Genomic DNA, 19,136 nt, shown 5'->3' with positions numbered 1-19,136 from the left:
ACTTTTAGGCATTTAGCTTCATACTACAATTCCCCCCAACTTTCAGACCTAATTAGAAATTTCCCAAATTAATATGATTTCAAGCTTGGAATGCAATGGGTAGGACAAAACCTTAAAGAGAAACTAGAGATTCAACAAAATCCCATTCAAGAACCCTAATTTTCAGACCAAAATCAATGCCCCACAAATCCTCACAATTTATAGCTTCCATCCCCATTAGTATAACGAAAATTACAAGAAAAGACTAAAGCTTTTACCTCACAAGCACCCATGGCCGAAACCCATATAAACTTCCTCACTTTCTCTTTTCTTATTCTCCTTCTTCTTCTTTCTCACGGCCAGCATCACCTCTCTCTCTCTCTCTCTCTCTCTCTCTCTCTCAATCTGCAACTCTTTCTCTCTCTAGCTCGTTCTCTCTCTCTCTCTCCTTGTCGGTGTGGTGTGTGTATGTGAGAAGAAGGGAAAGACAAAAGAGAAAGAAAAGAAAGAAGGGAGGGGGAGAGTGCACGTGAGATGAAAGAAGGGAGAAAGAAATGGGATAAGGGGATAAGGGATATCCCACATAGCCAATCGTAGCCCGACATGTGGCATTAGTTAGATCTCCTTTTTATTTAAAGCCCCATCTTTTATAAATTGCTATATTACCCCACCTCATATTAATTCTATCTTTTTTGTTCTCTTTAATTTCCCACACTACTTTTATTTATTCTAACCACAACTTATCTTTACCATTAATCATTTACCACACTATAACTTATTATTACACTTTATTCTTCTAATACCATTAACTTATTTTATTTATTAATCGATTGTCATACTCACATCATTATTAGTTAAACTCTTTATCACTTAAAACTTATATTACATAAGTATATAATCATTAAATAATATTGTTAGTATATTATTATCACACAAATATTATTATTATTAATCAATCTCATATATATCTCAATTATGATAAAGTCATTATTATTATTATATCTATTATTCTAAATTATCCCATGTGCAATTTATCCCATTAATTAATTTAGATTACTATGAGGTTAGTATTAAGCTTAATTATTTTCTCAAGTCTTACAATCATGTCCTCTCTTGAACAAAACCAAACTCTTGAGACACAGCTGATAAGTGCCAAATATTACATATTTGGACCCCTTAATTTGCATTTACTAAGCCTTTAGCTTTATTATTTTCAGATGTTTTGGTTAGTTTTTGTGTTTTTGTGTTTTGTTGGTTGCCAAGGGAAAACTGTGCCTTTAAAAGGAAAATACATTAATTCTAGGGCTTAAGACACTTCAGGGAGCATTGGCAGCAAATCTGGATCGAGCGATGATTCGCACCCGGTGACTCCTACTAAAAAGGCCATATCTAGAGTTGTAGAGCTTAGATTGAAGCGATCTTGGTTTCATTGGAAAGCTAACTCAAAGATCTACAAGGTCATATTTCACAAGAGTTTGCTAATTCTACAGGTAGTGCACTCGAGCGCACATATTTTACGATCAAGCGCACTCGGCCAACCTCACAGCGCTGAAACCCTAAAATTAACTTATAAATATCATTTTTTTCTATTGTAAACGTACAGAGATGCGCCGGGGGCACCGTACTTTGTCAAAATTCGCGTTTTCTGGATTTTTGGAGCTTTGAACTCCAATTCTTTTGTAAGTACTTTAATTTGAATGAACAAGGTAAGTATTTTACTTACTGGGCAAAAGATACTATTTTTAATGTATAAAAGATGTTTTGGTTGAATGATTGGTGTAAAGTGTTTTGTGATACTATGTCTATGTAATGATGTTTCATGAGATGTGTTGGATGAATGTTTGATTTAATGTTTTTATGAGCTTTTATGGGTTTGCAAGATATTGTGATGATTATGTTGTTATGAGTATTGGATGGCTTGCATGGTTTATGACATGATGCTATGATTTTTATGTTATGAGTTATGATAGTATAAGAGTTCAATGTTTTGTTAATATGAGCATGAACATGGCTTGAGCATTAAAATGGAAACGAGGTTCAACTCCAGTGGTGATTGAGTGTGGTCTCACTACCGTAGAGCTGGCCCATGCATAACGGAAACGGGGTTCAACTCTGGTGGTGATTGAGTGTGGTCTCACTACCGTAGAGCTGGCCCCATGTGATGTACAAATTTAATTGTACTCGCAAGTGCACGAGTCATGTGCAATATAGCGTGTGTGCAAGTGCGAGGTCGATCCACAGGGATTTGTGTTGTGTAAACCAATTTCTATTTAAACCAACTCTATTTTAACCTAGTTCCAAATTTCGTGATTTTTGTGTGCAAAAATAAAACATAAACTAAAGAAAATGATGAAATAAAATTGTAAAGAACACTAAGGTTTAAGAATTCACTTTGCCAAATCTTAACTCTATATTCTCGTATTTGTTCCTACAATAGACAAACTATTATGCTCAAACTGTTGTTCGATGTTTTACAAATATCTAGTTTAAATCATTCAATGAATCCACCCATTTTTGCAAATCACAACAAATATCCGATTTGAAATTAAATCATCCTATGTATCCGTTTGGTTAACGAATCACAATGAATATCCGATTTCAATCGAATGATTTGATGTATCCGAAGGATGAAACACATAAAATATCAAACTCCAACACATAACAGTTCATCACATTCAATTAAAAGATATAAATCAACCAATTGAATGAAAATCTACAACATCCTTATTTAAAGTCAAAATTGTATAAACAAAATACGAGAATACATGAGTTTGTCAACGACGAAGCTTTATCTTCAACCTTAGTTGAAAGATTTAGTCTCTCATGATAACAAAAACAATCCACAATTCAATTGACATCATGAGAAAATAAAACTTACAATGGAAAAAATGAAGCAAACGCTCCAAAAACCCAAAAAACACGAATTTTAACAAAGTACGGTGCCCCCGGCTCGTCTCCGCACGTTTACAATGGAAAATAATGATATTTATAAGCTAATTTAAGGGTTTTAGCACTGCCAGGTCGGCCAAGTGCGCTCAATCGCACTCTAGGTACGCTCGATTGCACTCGTGCAACATGTATGTTGCTGCGCAAGGCGCGAGTGCGCTCGATCGCACTAAATGTGCGCTCGAGCGCACTTCTAGTTGGAATTAGCCTACTCTTGTGAAATATGACTTTATAGATACTTGAGTTAGCTTTCCAATGACAGTAAGATCACCTTAATCTGAGCTATACAACTCAAGATATGACCTTTTTAGTGGAACTCGTCGAGTGCGAATCATCGCTTGATCCCAATTTGCTACCAATGCTCCATGAAGTGTCTTAGGCCCCAGAATGAGTTGTAACTATCACCTTAAAGCGGCATTTTTCTCTTAATAGCCTGCAAATCACTAAAGCACCAAAACTAACCAAAACATTAGAAAATAATAAAGCTAAAGGCTTAGTAAATGCAAATTAAAGGGTCCAAATATGCAATATTTGGCACTAATCAAATACCTCCAAACTTACATTTTACTAGTCTCTTAGCAAAACAAAATGAACAACAAAATGAAAGCAAGAAACATATGTCCGATGTCGTGGAAGAGACGATTGCATTTAGCATATGCAACAAGCCTTTTAAACCCCTAGGGATTCCTAGAGGACGAGTGAAGTCTCGTGAGGGTTTAACAGGAATGATACCCACAAACATTTATGCACTATGTTATTTGATAAACAAGGACTTCAACACAAACACATGGTTTTTAACATTATGAGCAGGTTTATCATAGTGATCACCACAATCACATCATCAAGACAAGCACAAATCATTCAACTCAAAGATGGAAATTTGAGAAAACACATGTTCCAATAAGTGCAATGTGAGACTAACATAAAATCCGGAGGCTTCAATTTATTCTCAAACTTGGGTGTACTTTATAAGTGATAGGAATTTGCTCAGATGAAACAACCAAGGCTTAATTTTTTTTTTTTTTTTTTTTTTTTTTTTTGTGTAGGCTGTGCAATGCTTAACTTCCTTAAGCTTTCTAATTGACCCATGTAACGAGTGTTGGGCCAGAGACTCCCAAACCAAATGGTTTTAGGGCACTAGATGTAGAAACATCCCTAAGGGCTTAATTAAACAAGTCAACTAGGCTATGAAGCCAAACTAGCCATACAACCAACCAGGTTAGGTTTCTCATCTTTTTACGCGAACACTAAATGCTTTGTGAGGCATGAGGTCCGGTTACTCAATGAGAAGCTCAAACTGATTTGATTTTTTTTAAAACAATTTTGTTTATTTATTTTATTTTTAATTTTCAAGCCAAGGTTTCATCACACTTCATCTTGCCTATCTCAAAATACACCCTAATCAAGTCAAATCTTATACCTCATTGATTCTGTGCTAGTGTGCTCGTGGTGATAAACTCGAACATGTGAAATCTCTCTAATCCAACAATGAATCAAAAGACTCAAATTCCTATTGACATGCTGTGTTCAAAATGCTAAACAGACCAATGACATGCAAACCACATAATATGTGTTACCCTTGCTTAATCAATAACATAGCAGATTTTTTTTTTTTTTTTTTTTTTTTTAACAAAACAACACGAATAATCAAGGAAAAAGACAGAGAAATGTCTACCCCACCCCCAAACTAAAATGACACATTGTCCCCAATGGGTCCAGAGATACAATACCAGGTGAGTGGCGCAAGTCGGGTGTAACGTAGGAGAATGCTCCCCCAAACTTGAATGGCAGACACTTGCCCTGAAAAACACAACAGAAACAAACAAACAAGATAAAATGGTAAGGGAAAGAATGAGGGTTGCCTCCCACAAGCGCTAAGTTTTAAGTCTTCAGTCAGACTCTCCATAAAAGACGACAATCACTCAGAATAACTCAGATCCTCCAACAATGTCGTCTCAATCTCCTTACTCCTCAACTCTAAGAAGGGTTTTAATCTCTGTCCATTCACCTTGAAGGTGTTACGATTCTGAGGATCCTCAATCTCAATGGCCCCATGAGGAAAAACTGACCGAATGATAAATGGACCTATCCACCGAGATTTCAACTTGCTTGGGAAAAGATGCAGCCGTGAATTGTAAAGAAGGACTTTCTCACCAGGCTCAAAAGATCGTCTCAAAATGCTCTGGTCATGAGCCTTCTTCATCTGTGCCTTGTACAACCGCGCAGAATCATAAGCATCATTCCTCAGCTCCTCTAATTCATTGAGTTGGAACTTCTTTTGTGAGCCAGCCTTCAAAAGATTGAAGTTCAGCTGCTTGATGGCCCAATATGCTCTATGCTCCAACTCCACGGGAAGATGGCATGCTTTCCCGTACACAAGCCGATAGGGTGACATCCCAATCGGGGTCTTGAAAGCTGTCCTATATGCCCACAGTGCATCACTCAATTGCAGAGACCAATCTTTTTTGTTGGGGTTTACCGTCTTTTCCAAAATATGCTTGATCTCTCGATTGGAAACTTCAACCTGTCCACTCGTCTGTGGGTGATATGGGGTGGCAACCTTATGTGTGATGAAATACTTCTTCATCAACTGCTCAAAAATCCGATTGCAAAAATGCTTACCTCCATCACTTATAATTGCTCGAGGCATACCAACGAGCAAAGATAGTGTCTCGCAAAAACTGGACCACAACTCTGTGGTCATTAGTCTTGCATGCAACCACCTCCACCCATTTGGACACATAGTCCACAGCAACCAAGATGTATAGATAGCCAAAGGAGTTCGGGAAAGGTCCCATGAAATCGATGCCCCATACGTCAAAAATCTTAACAATCAAAATGGGATTGAGGGGCATCATATTCCTCCTAGAGATACTCCCTAGCTTTTGATAACGCTCACAAGATATGCAATAAGCATGGGAGTCTTTGAAAAGGGTAGGCCAATAGAATTCACAGTGCAAAATCTTGACAGCGGTCTTCTTAGCACTGAAATGGCCTCCACAAGCATGATCATGACAAAAGGAGATGACATTGGATTGGTCATGCTCAGGTATACACCTCCTAATGATCTGATCGGGACAATACTTGAACAGGTAAGGATCATCCCAGAAAAAATGTTTCACTATGGACAAAAATCTGGACCTATCTTGTCTCCCCCACTGCTGAGGCAGTTGGCCAGTGACAAGATAGTTCACTATGTCAGCAAACCATGGTGCGGGCTCGTGAGCAATGTGCATCAATTGCTCATCTGGGAAAGTCTCTGAAATAGGGTTGGCGTCCTCAGTCTAATCCACAGTCAATCTAGACAAATGATCCGCCACCACATTTTCGGAATCCTTCTTGTCCCAAATTTCTATGTCGAACTCCTAAAGTAGCAAAATCCATCGGATCAGACGCGATTTAGCATATTTTTTGGAAAAAAGATACTTCAATGCTGCGTGATCCGAAAAGATGATGACTTTAGATCCTAGCAAATAGGATCTGAACTTGTCTAGTGCAAAAACGACTGCCAACAACTCCTTCTCCGTGGTGGAGTAGTTGAGTTGTGCATCGTTCAGAGTCCTGCTCACATAGTCAATGACATGGGGGAGTATATCAATACGCTGCCCTAAAACAGCTCCAACGGCATAACCCGATACGTCACACATGATCTCAAAGGTAAACCCTAGTTGGGTTAATAAATAATGGGTGTGGACGTCAGAATGCTCTTAAGGTCCCCAAATGCTCTCTTGCAATCCTCATCGAATACAAATGGGGCATCCTTCACCAACAACTTGCACAAGGGCCCGGCATTCTTGCTAAAGTCCTGGATAAACCGCCTGTAGAATCCTACATGGCCCATAAAAGAGCGAACCTCTTTCACTGTACGTGGGGGTGGATGGTTGGACATCTGATCCACCTTCGGTTTATCAACCTCAATCCCCCTCTGAGATATGACGTGCCCCAATACAATACCTTACTTTACCATAAAATGGCACTTCTCCCAATTGAGCACTAGGTTCTTCTCCTTGCATCGTACTAATATCAAAGTCAGGCGGTGCAAGCAGTCATCAAAGGATGAACCGAAGACAAAAAAGTCATCCATGAAAATCTCTAAGAAACGCTCTACCATGTCAGAAAAAATACTGATCATGCATCGCTAGAAAGTAGCGGGTGCGTTGCATAACCCAAAGGGCATACGATGGTAGGCGAAAGTCCCAAATTGACAGGTAAACATCATCTTCTCCTGATTTTCGGGGTCCACAGGGACCTGGTTATATCCAAAATAACCATCAAAGAAGCAATAGTATGCGTGCCCAGCCAAACGTTCCACCATCTGATCAATGAATGGAAGTGGAAAATGATCCTTCCTTGTGGCGGCATTTAGCTTGCGGTAGTCTATGCAAACTCTCCATACTGACTGAATACGAGTTGGGACCAACTCGTCATCCTTGTTCTTTACTACCTTCAATCCAGCCCGCTTTGGCACAACATGAATTGGGCTTACCCACTTGCTATTCGAGATTGGATAAATGATCCCTACATCCAACAACATAATCACTTCAGCCTTCACAACCTCTTGCATAGCTGGGTTTAACCTTCTCTGTGGCTCCCTCGATGGCTTGGCGTTCTCCTCTAAATGTATCTTGTGCATCACCACTGAGGACTGATCCCCTTGATATCCTCAATGGTCCAAGCGATAGCTTCCTTGTGCTCTCCTAACACCTCTAGCAATTTTTCCTCTTGAGCATCAACCAAGTCCGAAGCTATAATCACAGGCAAAGAATCTGCTGGACCTATGAACTTATACTTAAGGTTATCAGGTAAAGGCTTAAGTTCCTTCTTCGGGGATCAGATACTGCTAACTCCTCCTTCTCATTGCTAGCCAAAGGAGTAGTTTCCAAAATTGCATCTGCTTGCTCAAGCAACTTATCCAAGTCTAAATCCTCTCCAAACTGAGCAAAGCATGCCTCCAGGGGGTCCCTAATGCTTGATTCATCAATTGTCTCCTCCATAATCTCCTCTATCAAGCATACATTTCTCACTTCATCATATTCCAATGGTTGTTTGCTAATATCAAAGATATTCAGCTCCACTATCATATTTCCAAATGAAATCTTCATCACCGCTGCCCTACAATTAATCAGGGCGTTAGCCGTAGCTAAGAATGGTCGCCCTAGAATCATCGGTATTTGAATTCCAACATTCTTGACCGGCTCTGTGTCTAGCACAATGAAGTCCATGGGGAAGTAAAACTTATCCACCTTGATCAAAACATCCTCAATGATTCCCTGTGGTATCTTAACTCCCCTATCAGCCAATTGAAGTGTCATGGACGTGGGCATCAGTTCTCTTAACCCTAATTGTAGGTAAACTGAATAGGGTAGGAGATTCACACTCGCCCCGAGATCAAAAGAGCCTTCTCAATTCGACTGACTCCTATCGTGCAAGAGATGGTAGGACACCCAGGGTCCTTATACATAATGGGCAACTTGCACTGAAGGATAGAGCTAACTTGCTCGGTCATAAATGCTTTCTTTGGGACATTCTTTCTTCTCTTAACTGTGATCAGATCCTTCAAGAACTTCGCATATAAAGGTACTTGTTGGATGGTGTCCAAAAATGGAATATTGATTTGGACTTGCTTGAACACTTCTAGAATGTCCTCAAACTTCCCCCTTTCTTGGCTGCTCGCAACCTTTCATGGTAAGGTGCTTTCGGCACAAATGACCTAGAAGGGTCCTCAATAATGGGTGTGGCTGTAGATGGCTTGGCATCTCTCTTCTCTTTGTTGCCACGCTTTTCCCTTGCTTGCTCGCAGGGTCTTTTTCATGCTCAACCACCTGATTGTCCACTTGTCTCCCTGACCTCAGTGTAACAATTGCTTGCACATGTTCTTGCCTGTGTGCAGGACTTGAGGAATTGCCAACCATATATTGACCTTTTGGATTGGGCACGGGTTGATTGTGTAACTTCCCCTTTTCTCTCTCACCCAAGTGATTGGCTATCTATCCAATCTGACTCTCCATCTTCGCAATTGCTTGGGAGTTAACCATGGTGGCATTCTTCACTTCATTAATCGCTTGGGTGTTTGCCATGGTAGAGTTTTTGAGCTCTTGTATGGTCTGGCTATTCGATTGTATGAATGCCTTCATTGTTTCTTCCAGCGATGATTGTGACGAACATGCAGAAGGTTGCACTGGTTGAGCCGAACTACCATGACTCTGAGCATGTGCGGGTAATCCTTGGTTCATTGGTTGGCTCTGTTTCCATGAGAAATTAGGGTGGTTTCGTCACCCTAATGTCTAGGGGGTCCCCAATGCTTGATTCATCCATGGTCTCCTCCATAATCTCCTCTATCAAGCATACATTTCTCACTTCATCTATTCCAATCGTTGTTTGCTGATATCAAAGATATTTAGCTCCACTGTCATATTTCCAAAGGAAATCTTCATCAACCCTATCCTACAATTATTCAGGGCGTTAGCCGTAGCTAAGAATGGTCGCCGTAGAATCACCGGTATTTGAATTCTAACATTTTGACCGGCTCTGTGTCTAGCACAATGAAGTCGACGGGGAAGTAAAACTTATCCACCTTGATCAAAACATCCTCAATGATTCCCTGTGGTATCTTAACTCACCTATCAGCCAATTGAAGTGTCATGGCCGTGGGCTTTAATTCTCCTAACCCTAACTGTAGGTAAACTGAATAGGGTAGGAGATTCACACTCGCCCCGAGCTCTAAAGGAGCCTTCTCAATTCGACTGACTCCTATCGTGCAAGAGATGGTAGGACACCTAGGGTCCATATACTTAATGGGCAACTTGCACTGACGGATAGAGCTAACTTGCTCGGTCAGAAATGCTTTCTTTGGGACATTCATTCTTCTCTTAACTGTGATCAGATCCTTCAAGAACTTCGCATATAGAGGCACTTGTTGGATGGTGTCCAAAAATGGAATATTGATTTGGACTTGCTTGAACACTTCTAGAATGTCCTCAAACTTCCCCCTTTCTTGGTTGCTTGCAACCTTTCATGGTAAGGTGCTTTCGGCGCAAATGACCTAGAAGGGTCCTCAATAATGGGCGTGGCTGTAGATGGCTTGGAATCTCTCTTCTCCTTGTTGCCACGCTTTTCCCTTGCTTGCCTGCAAGGTCTTTTTCTTGCTCAACCACCTGATTGTCCACTTGTCTCCCTGACCTCAGTGTAACAATCGCTTGCACATGTTCTTGCCTGTGTGCAGGACTTGAGGAATTGCCAACCATATATTGACCTTATGGGTTGGACACAGGCTGATTGTGTAACTTCCCCTTTTCTCTCTCACCCAAGTGATTGGCTATCTATCCAATCTGACTCTCCATCTTCGCAATTGCTTGGGTGTTAACCACGGGGGCATTCTTAACTGTGATCAGATCCTTCAAGAACTTCGCATATGAAGGCACTTGTTGGATGGCTTCCAAAAGTAGAATATTGATTTGGACCTGCTTGAACACTTCTAGAATGTCCTTAAACTTCCGTCCTTTCTTGCGGGCTTGCAACCTTTCAGGGTAAGGTTCTTTTGGCAGAAATGACCTAGGAGGGTCCTCAATAATGGGCGTGGCTATAGATGGCTCAGCATCTCACTTCTCTTTGTTGCCACGCTTTTCCCTTTCTTGCCCCACAGGGTCTTTTTCTAGCTCAACCACATGATTGTCCACTTGTCTCCCTGACCTCCGTGTGACAATCGCATGCACATGTTCTTGCCCGTGTGCAGGAATTAAGGAATTCCCAGCCATATATTGACCTTTTGGGTTTGGCACGGGCTGACTGGGTAACTTCCCCTTTACTCTTTCACCCAAGTGATTGGATATTTGTCCAATCTGACTTTCCATCTTCGCAATTGCTTGGGTGTTAACCATGGTGGCATTCTTCACTTTATCAATCGCTTGGGTGTTTGCCATGGTAGAGTTTTTGAGCTCTTATATGGTCTGGCTATTCGATTAAATGAATGCCTTCATTGTTTCTTCCAGCGATGATTGTGACGAAGATGCAGAAGGTTGCGCTGGTTGAGCCGAACGACCATGACTCTGAGCATGTGGGGGAAATCCTTGGTTCATTGGTTGGCTCTATTTCCATGAGAAATTAAGGTGGTTTTGCCACCCTAATTTTCAGGGGGTCCCCAATACTTGATTCATCCATTGTTTCCTCCATAATCTCCTCTATCAAGCATACATTTCTCACTTCATCATATTCCAATGTTTGTTTGCTGATATCAAAGATATTCAGCTCCACTGTCATATTTCCGAAGGAAATCTTCATCACCCTTGTCCTACAATTAATCAGGGCGTTAGCCGTAGCTAAGAATGGTCGCCCTAGAATCACCAGTATTTGAATTCCAACATTCATGACCGGCTTTGTGTCTAGCACATTGAAGTCCATGGGGAAGTAAAACTTATCCACCTTGATCAAAACATCCTTAATGATTCCCTATGGTATCTCAACTGACCTATCAGCCAATTGAAGTGTCATGGACGTGGGCTTTTGTTCTCCTAACCCTAATTGTAGGTAAACTGAATAGGGTAGGAGATTCGCACTCACCACGAGATCTAAAAGAGTCTTCTCAATTCAACTGACTCCTATCGTGCAAGAGATGGTAGGACACCCAGGGTCCTTATACTTAATGGGCAACTTGCACTGAAGGATATAGCTAACTTGCTCGGTTAGAAATGCTTTCTTCGGGACATTCGTTCTTCTCTTAATTGTGATCAGATCCTTCAGAACTTCGCATATGAAGGCACTTGTTGGATGACGTCCAAAAATGGAATATTGATTTGGACCTGCTTGTACACTTCTAGAATGTCCTCAAACTTCCCTCCTTTCTTGGGTGCTTACAACCTTTGAAGGTAAGGTGCTTTCGGCAGAAATGACCTAGGAGGGTCCTCAATAATGGGCGTGGCTGTAGATGGCTCGGCATCTCTCTTCTCTTTGTTGCCACGCTTTTCCCTTTCTTGCCCCGCAGGGTCTTTTTCTTGCTCAACCACCTGATTGTCCACTTGTGTCCCTGACCTCTGTGTGACAATCGCTTGCACATGTTCTTGCCCGTGTGCAGGACTTGAGGAATTCTCAACCATATATTGACCTATTGGGTTGGGCATGGGCTGACTGGTTAACTTCCCATTTTCTCTCCCACCCAAGTGATTGGCTATCTGTCCAATCTGACTCTCCATCTTCGCAATTGCTTGGGTGTTAACCATGGTGGCATTCTTCACTTCATCAACGCTTGGGTGTTTGCCATGGTAGAGTTTTTGGCTCTTGTATGGTCTGGGTATTCGATTGTATGAATGCCTTCATTGTTTCTTCCAGCAATGATTGTGACGAAGATGCAGAAGGTTACGCTGGTTGAGCTGAACGACCATGACTCTGAGCGTGTGGGGGAAATCCTTGGTTCTTGATAAGTGTTAAAATATTCATATTTTCAGCCCTTAACTTACATGTTTTAATCCTCTGATTTTGGTTAATTAGGCCATTTTACTTCATTTTTGTGTTTTTTATGTTTTTACAGGCTTTTGGAAGAAAATAAGCGTTTTTGGACAAATTCCAAGCTTAAAGGGCAAATTGGGAAGACCTAGAAGATATGGTTAAGCTTAGCCAATCATGGTTAAGTTTAATCAAATAGTGGAAAGGATCAATTCGGAATTTCTCACATTGAAGACAAATCGGATTGGATGCAAAATTGGATTCTGAACATGTCTCGGTATTTTGATCAGAACTTTCAGTTCAGATATCCGATTGAGGTGATTCAAGTGGCATTGGAAAGTGAACTCAAAATGCTACAATTCATTGTGAAATAGCATTTCCCTAATTCGGAGCGCCGCAAGGCCAAAATCACGCCGCAATTCAGGACCGCAATTCTGGGCGAATCCTATTCCGATTTGGACTTAGGTTTTCTTTTTCCTAATTGGACTTGGACTTAAAACTCCGAATTTTCTAGGTTTACTTGTGTAACAAGGACTTCTAAAAGCCTATAAATAGACCTCTTAGTTTCTAGGAATGGGTGTGGAGAAAAGAGGCACAAGCTCTGGAAAGGAACTGAAGGTTACATCCAAAGGAGTTTGGGTTTTTCTTCTCTTCCACCCTTTTATTTTTGTTATGTAGTTTATATTTTTATTAGGGCTAGATTGAAGTCCTAATCATGTCTTTTTATGATTGCAATATTGGCGCCTTTGCTACAATTATATTTTGGTGTTTTTAACTTGATTAATACCTGTTATCTTGTATTCCTCATATGTGTCTGTCTGGCCAACATTTGCATGTGGTATGGACTAGTTAGTTAAATCAATTTGGATGATCGAGTCCTGGGTTTAATAAGAGTAACAAAAGATATCCATACCAGATTCTTGGGTTAATCAACATGGGGAACCGGGAATAGACACTCATGCCCTAGGCCTCGTTTGTTTGTCGATTTTCACAGATTTATGCTTTCTTAAAAAACAACTTAGTAGACACCCATGCTAAATCCTTTAAGAAAGAAAGGAATTATTATAGACACCCATGCCTAATTCGTTGCTTAGGGAAATCAATAGCTTAAGGAGTAGACACCCATGCCCTTAGGTTGGCAAACATTAATTATACTGATATAATTGGCGCAGTGGCATATTGTTATCTTAATTAGTCTGATTAGTGGTGGATATCAAAACCCTATCCTTTTTAGTTTTGTTTATCTTTTATTTTATTTCTTTTTGTTGAAATATCTGGTTGTTCTTTGTTGATAGGCTACCATCATTGCCTGAGCATCATCCCTTTTTTGCTGGAGCAAATCCAAGCTTAGTTTTATTCCTTCTTCATTCATCTCAAGGTTATAATGCTTCACTCAAAAACTGATCGAGCCGATTTCAACGGGATGACTGCCTTGGAGCCAAATGCCAAGGAAAAAGGGGTTTCTCCAGTTGGTGTTCGGATGGTTGTTCTGTATGACCATAAGACTTCTGGAAGGATCTCTACCCATGCTCCTTTCTTGTCTTCGAGTTTCTTCTTTAGAGTTTTCATCAAAGTCCTATTTGTTGCTTCCACCTGACCGTTGGCCTGAGGATGTCCAGTGGACGAGAAATAATTTCTGATATGGTGTTTGGCACACCAACTTTGAAAAGGTTCGCAATCATATTGTTTTCCATTGTCGGTTACAAAAGCATGCGGGATACCGTACCGACAAACGATTGCTTTTTCTAGAGGAAATTCCTTATATTTCCAGTGGTTATAGCGGCCAATGCTTCTGCCTCTGCCTATTTGGTGAAGTAATCAACAGCAACCATGACTAACAGACATCCTCATTTTCCAGTTGGAAGTGGGCCCACTAAGTCGACTCCCCATTGTGTGAAGGGTCACAGGGCCGAAATCGGGCTTAATTCTTCGGGTAGATTGACTAGCATTCTGTCAAAGCGTTGCCATTTGTCGCAATGCTTTATCATTTCATGGGAATCTCAGTTCACTCTCAGCCAATAATACCCTGCTCGGATGGCTTTATGGGCTAACATTCTCCCTCCAGAGTGGCTGCCGCACACCCCCTTGTGAATTTCTCTGAGCACGTACGCAGCTTCATCTTTGGATTGACATTTGAAAAGAGGGAGGGTGTAACCCATTCGATACAAAACACCATAAACTAGCATGTATCGTGCTACTTGGATGCAGATCTTCTGTGCTAATTTGTTATCAGACGGCAGCTTGCCTTCCTTGAGAAATTATTGGATGTCGCGACCCCAATCTAGACACTGCTCTTTCTCCTCAATGCACGCTACTTGATTTGTTTGGCCAATTGAAGGTTCAGTTAGCTCCTGGATTGGGCGATCAACCGTTATGATTTCTTCCTCGGCAGTGGAGCCCATACGAGATAGGGCGTTTGCATGTGAGTTTTCTTCTCTGGGAACCTTTGTAAAGGTTATCTTGTCAAAAGATTCCATGATCTCGTTCACCTTCGCCAAATATTTCTTCATTTTGCTCCACCGAGCCTCGTATTCGTCCCAAATGTGTCTGACCACTACTTGGGAATTGCTTCTAACCTCCAAGTTTTTGACTCCCATTTCCCTCGCCATGTTCATACCAAGGATCATGGCCTCATATTCAGCTTCGTTGTTGGTGGTGCTAAATTTCAGCTGTACAGCTGCTTCACATTTTTCACCATTGGGTCCCTCGAGCACAACTCCGATCCTATTACATTTCTGAGTTGAGGACCCATCTGCAGATGCTACCCATGTTTCTCCTGGATTGGTTCCTTCTTCCTCGGAGACGTCATAAAATTTGGCCAAAAAATCGACTAATGCTTGCCCTTTCAGGGATGTTCTCGGATGGAATTCTATGTCGAATTCTCCGAGTTCTATGGCCCAATTGACTAACCTCCCGGACAAATCTGGCTTTTGTAGGATTTTTTGTAAGAGATATTCGGTCAATACCTTGATTGTATGCGACTGAAAGTATGGCCTCAACCTCTGGGCGGACGTGACCAAAGTGAATGCTAATTTCTCGATCCGTGGGTATCGTTCTTCGACACAGTGCAGGGCATTGCTGACAAAGTAGACAGGCTTTTGTACTCCTTGCTCTTCTCTAATTATGGCCGAGCTTATAGCTGATGGTGATACCGCTAAATATAGGTATAAAGCTTCCCCTCCGACCAGTTGGCTCAGTATCGGTGGGCTGATTAGGTATTCTTTCAATTCCTGGAAAGCTTTGTCATATTTTGGACTCCAGGAGAAAGCTTTCTTCAGGATTTTCAAGAAGGGAAGACACTTGTCTGTTGAGTGAGAGACGAACCAATTCAGTGCCGCTATCCTGCTTGTTAGCTTCTGAAGCTGCATTGTGGTTGGAGGAACTTGCATGTCCAGGATCGCCTTGATTTTTTTGGGGTTAGCTTTAATTCCCCTTTGGGAGACGATGAACCCAAGAAACTTGCCAGAAGCCACTCCTAATGCACACTTGGAGGGATTGAGCTTCATCACATAGTGCCTTAGTGTATCAAACGCCTCGACTAGGTCTTCTACATGATTGATTGCCCGTATGCTTTTTACCAGCATATCGTCTACATACACCTCCATGTTTTGCCCAATCTGCTTTCGAAACATTTTGTTGACTAATAGTTGGTATGTTGCTCCTGCATTTTTTAGTCCGAATGGCATAACTCGGTAGCAATACAGATCCGTGTCAGTTATGAAAGCTATTTTTTCTTGGTCGGACTCCGGCATTGAAAACTGGTTATATCCCGAGAATGCATCCATAAAGCTTAGTAGCTCATGCCCCAAAGTTGAGTCTACAAGCTGGTCGATTCGAGCCAAGGGATAGTTGTCTTTGGGGCACTCTTTGTTGAGATCTGTAAAATCAGCACACATCCTCCATTTTCCGTTTGACTTTTTTACCAACATCACATTCGCCAACCAAGTGGTGTATTGGATTTCCTTGATGAATCCAGCTTCACGTAATTTCTCGACTTCTTTGGCAGCAGCTCTACTTTTTTCAACCGAGTATCCCCTCTGCTTCTGTTGTATTGGCTTGAAATTATGGTCAGCTTTTAGCTTGTGCACCATGACTGAAGGTGCTATCCCAGGCATATCGTCATGACTCCAGGTGAATACATCGCAGTTACTGCAGAGGAAGGACTTGAGTTCTTTCTTTGTGGTTAGGTCTAGTTGGGACTCAATTTTGATAACTATGTCGGCTTCCCCGATCGAGAATTCCTCAATATCTTCGATCGGTTCACCGCCCTTTGATTGCTATCTTTCCTCCTTGCTGGCATTCCCCAAGGCTGGGATTTTCGGGCATTCTTTTATAGAAATGTTGTAACATTGTCAGGCCGCCCATTGATCACCCCTAATTTCCTCGATTCCGTGATTTGTCGAGAATTTCACCTTGAGGTGCGGAGTTGATGTGATGGCACTTAGTTCATTGAGAGCCGCCCTCCCGATAATGGCATTGTAAGCATAAGGTCGGTTGACAAACAGAAAATGTACCATTATAGTTGCCTATCTTGGATATGATCCGGCTGTAACCAGTAGCTCAATTGATCCAACCGGCTGTACTTGTTCCCCCGTGAATCCCATCAAGGGGCAATTGGTTGGGACGATTTTCTCCTGTCCCAGATTTAGCTTCTTAAATGCAGACCAATACAGGATGTCTTCTGAGCTCCCATTGTCCACCAGGATGCGATGGACATTATGATTTGCCATTATTAGGGTGATAACTAAAGCGTCCTTGTGTGGGTGCGACATACCCAAGTAATCTGCATCTGAGAATCCAATCACCATCTCGCTTCTTCGGGACTTTTTCACGGGCCTCCCAACAGTGTAGACTTCATGAGAGCCTTCCAGTTGTCTGGCGTAGGCCTTCCTTGCTCTCCCTGATTCTCTTCCTCTGGCAAATCTACCAATTATGGTGCAGATTTTTAGGAGGTTAGCTTGATGTTGGGGCTCATGGGTTGGGTGCCCTGGCCTTCCTCTATGCTCTTCCCGTCTTGCTCTCTCTTTCTGAGGATACCTGTTTTGGTTTCTACGGTTGGAGCTTCTGCTTCGATACCGTTCTTGTGGCTGTTGATTCTTAGGAGGATGGTAGTTTATTTCTTAGACGTAGTTTTCCCGAGGTGGAGCTGCTCTCCGTTGTTCTCCCAAGAATCGCACAAGTTTACCATTTTGGATAAACTTTTCAATGAGGTGCCGCAAGGCGATGCAGCCTTCTGTGTAATGCCCGTTGACCTCGTGGAACTTGCAATAACGGTCTGAGTTCTGATTCTGCGATGCCCCGGGAGGTCTTCAATATTCTGAATCCTTCTTGATCTCCCATCAGGACCTCGAAAATGTTGGCATTGAGTGGAGTGAAGTTGTGATTACTAAACTTTTTCTTGAAGTGCTTTGGGGCGTCGAACCCTTGTAGATCTTTCCTCTTCTTTTCTTCTAGCTTCTTAGGAGTCTTCCGAGCCAACCTCATTGCCTTCAAGGTCTCCTCTTCATTAATAAACTCCTCTACTTTGTCCAGTAGCTCCTAGAGGGTGTTTGGCTGCCTTCTCACGATTTTCCTCGGCATGGGCTCCTCGGGTGAGATTCCGTTGTAGACGGCGGAGAAGATTATACCGTCCGTAGGACCTTCCACCTTTAATTTTTCGGTGTTAAATCGAATCATGAATTCCTTTAAACTCTCCCCTTCTCATTGGTGGAGCGTCAATAGGTACCTGGACGGTTTCTTCCTTTCTCTGGAACCTAGGAAATGGGTGAGAAAAATCCGAGCTAGATCCACGAAGGTAGGCATGGAATTAGGTGCTAAGCTTTGGAACCATTCCCTAGCGTTTCCCGAGAGTGTAGTCGGGAGAGCTCTGCATGCTATCTTGTCGGGAATGGCATGCAGCGTCAGATGCATCCAATAGTTCTCCAGATGCTCGGTTGGATCTCCAACTCCACTGTAGCTCGAAATTTGTTGTGTTTTGAACTTGTTGGGGAGTGGATGATCGATTACCTATTTGGTGAAGGGTGTCTTCGTCCCAGCGAAGAGCTTGCTCACCACTGCAGTCTTATACTTTTCTTTCTTCTCCATCGCTTCCAACTTGGTTTTAAGCTTCGCCAATGCTTTGTCTAACTCCCCTTGCGGAGCCGTGATTGGTAACGGTTCTGCCATTTTGTGGGAGTTTTCACCTCTGCGAGTATGGCTACGTGGGGGAGGGCGACTCTCGCCTTTATGGCTGTGACCATCAGAGTGGAGGTTTTGGTCATCAGAGTGATGATCGTGGTTTCTTTGCCCATCTGACTGTTCAACTTGATTGACTTGGGATGGAGACAGAAATCGGAGTCGCTGCTCCTCAACCTGCTGGATCAGAAACGCCATTTGTGCTTCAAGAGAAGCGATGCGTTCCTTGTCGCCGGCATTCTGATGCGCCGATGGTTCTTCGGTGTGAGCTCGGCTTCTTGACCTTGTATTCACCATTGCTACGGATATTTGTTTTTGCAAGAATGAATAGTCGTCCCCACAGACGGCGCCAAACTATTGAAGCAGTTTTCGGCACGATGAATTCAAGCGAATCCAAGTCTCCAAGCTACGCCTTTCGTGGTTCACCTTTCTGTAAGCCTTCTAGTAAATTTGCAAAACAAAAGCACACGTTAAGAGGATGCGCCGGGTGTTGGCCGGCGGTTCCTCCTCTGATGCTTAAGTCAGTATGTGTATTAGTTTAGTATGCATATTTGCAGTCCCTCATACCTTCGTAGTGAGGCATTTTATAGTTGAGCATGCGG

The 19,136-nt window shown here is 42.1% G+C and overlaps 2 pseudogenes; both read right to left on the bottom strand.

Moving 5' to 3' along the window:
• Nucleotides 1-4,843: 4,843 nt before the first annotated feature.
• On the bottom strand, nt 4,844-10,844 carry LOC148584486 (uncharacterized; annotated as a pseudogene).
• A 6,042-nt stretch (nt 10,845-16,886) lies between these two features.
• On the bottom strand, nt 16,887-18,444 carry LOC148584485 (uncharacterized; annotated as a pseudogene).
• Between the last annotated feature and the right edge of the window lie 692 nt (nt 18,445-19,136).

The sequence above is a fragment of the Corylus avellana genome, chromosome 7, assembly GCF_965113065.1.
Source record: "Corylus avellana chromosome 7, dhCorAvel1.hap1.2, whole genome shotgun sequence".
Classification (NCBI taxonomy): Eukaryota; Viridiplantae; Streptophyta; class Magnoliopsida; order Fagales; family Betulaceae; genus Corylus; species Corylus avellana.
The sequence above is the reverse complement of the archived record's forward strand: the minus strand, read 5'-3'. Positions and strand labels throughout refer to the sequence as shown.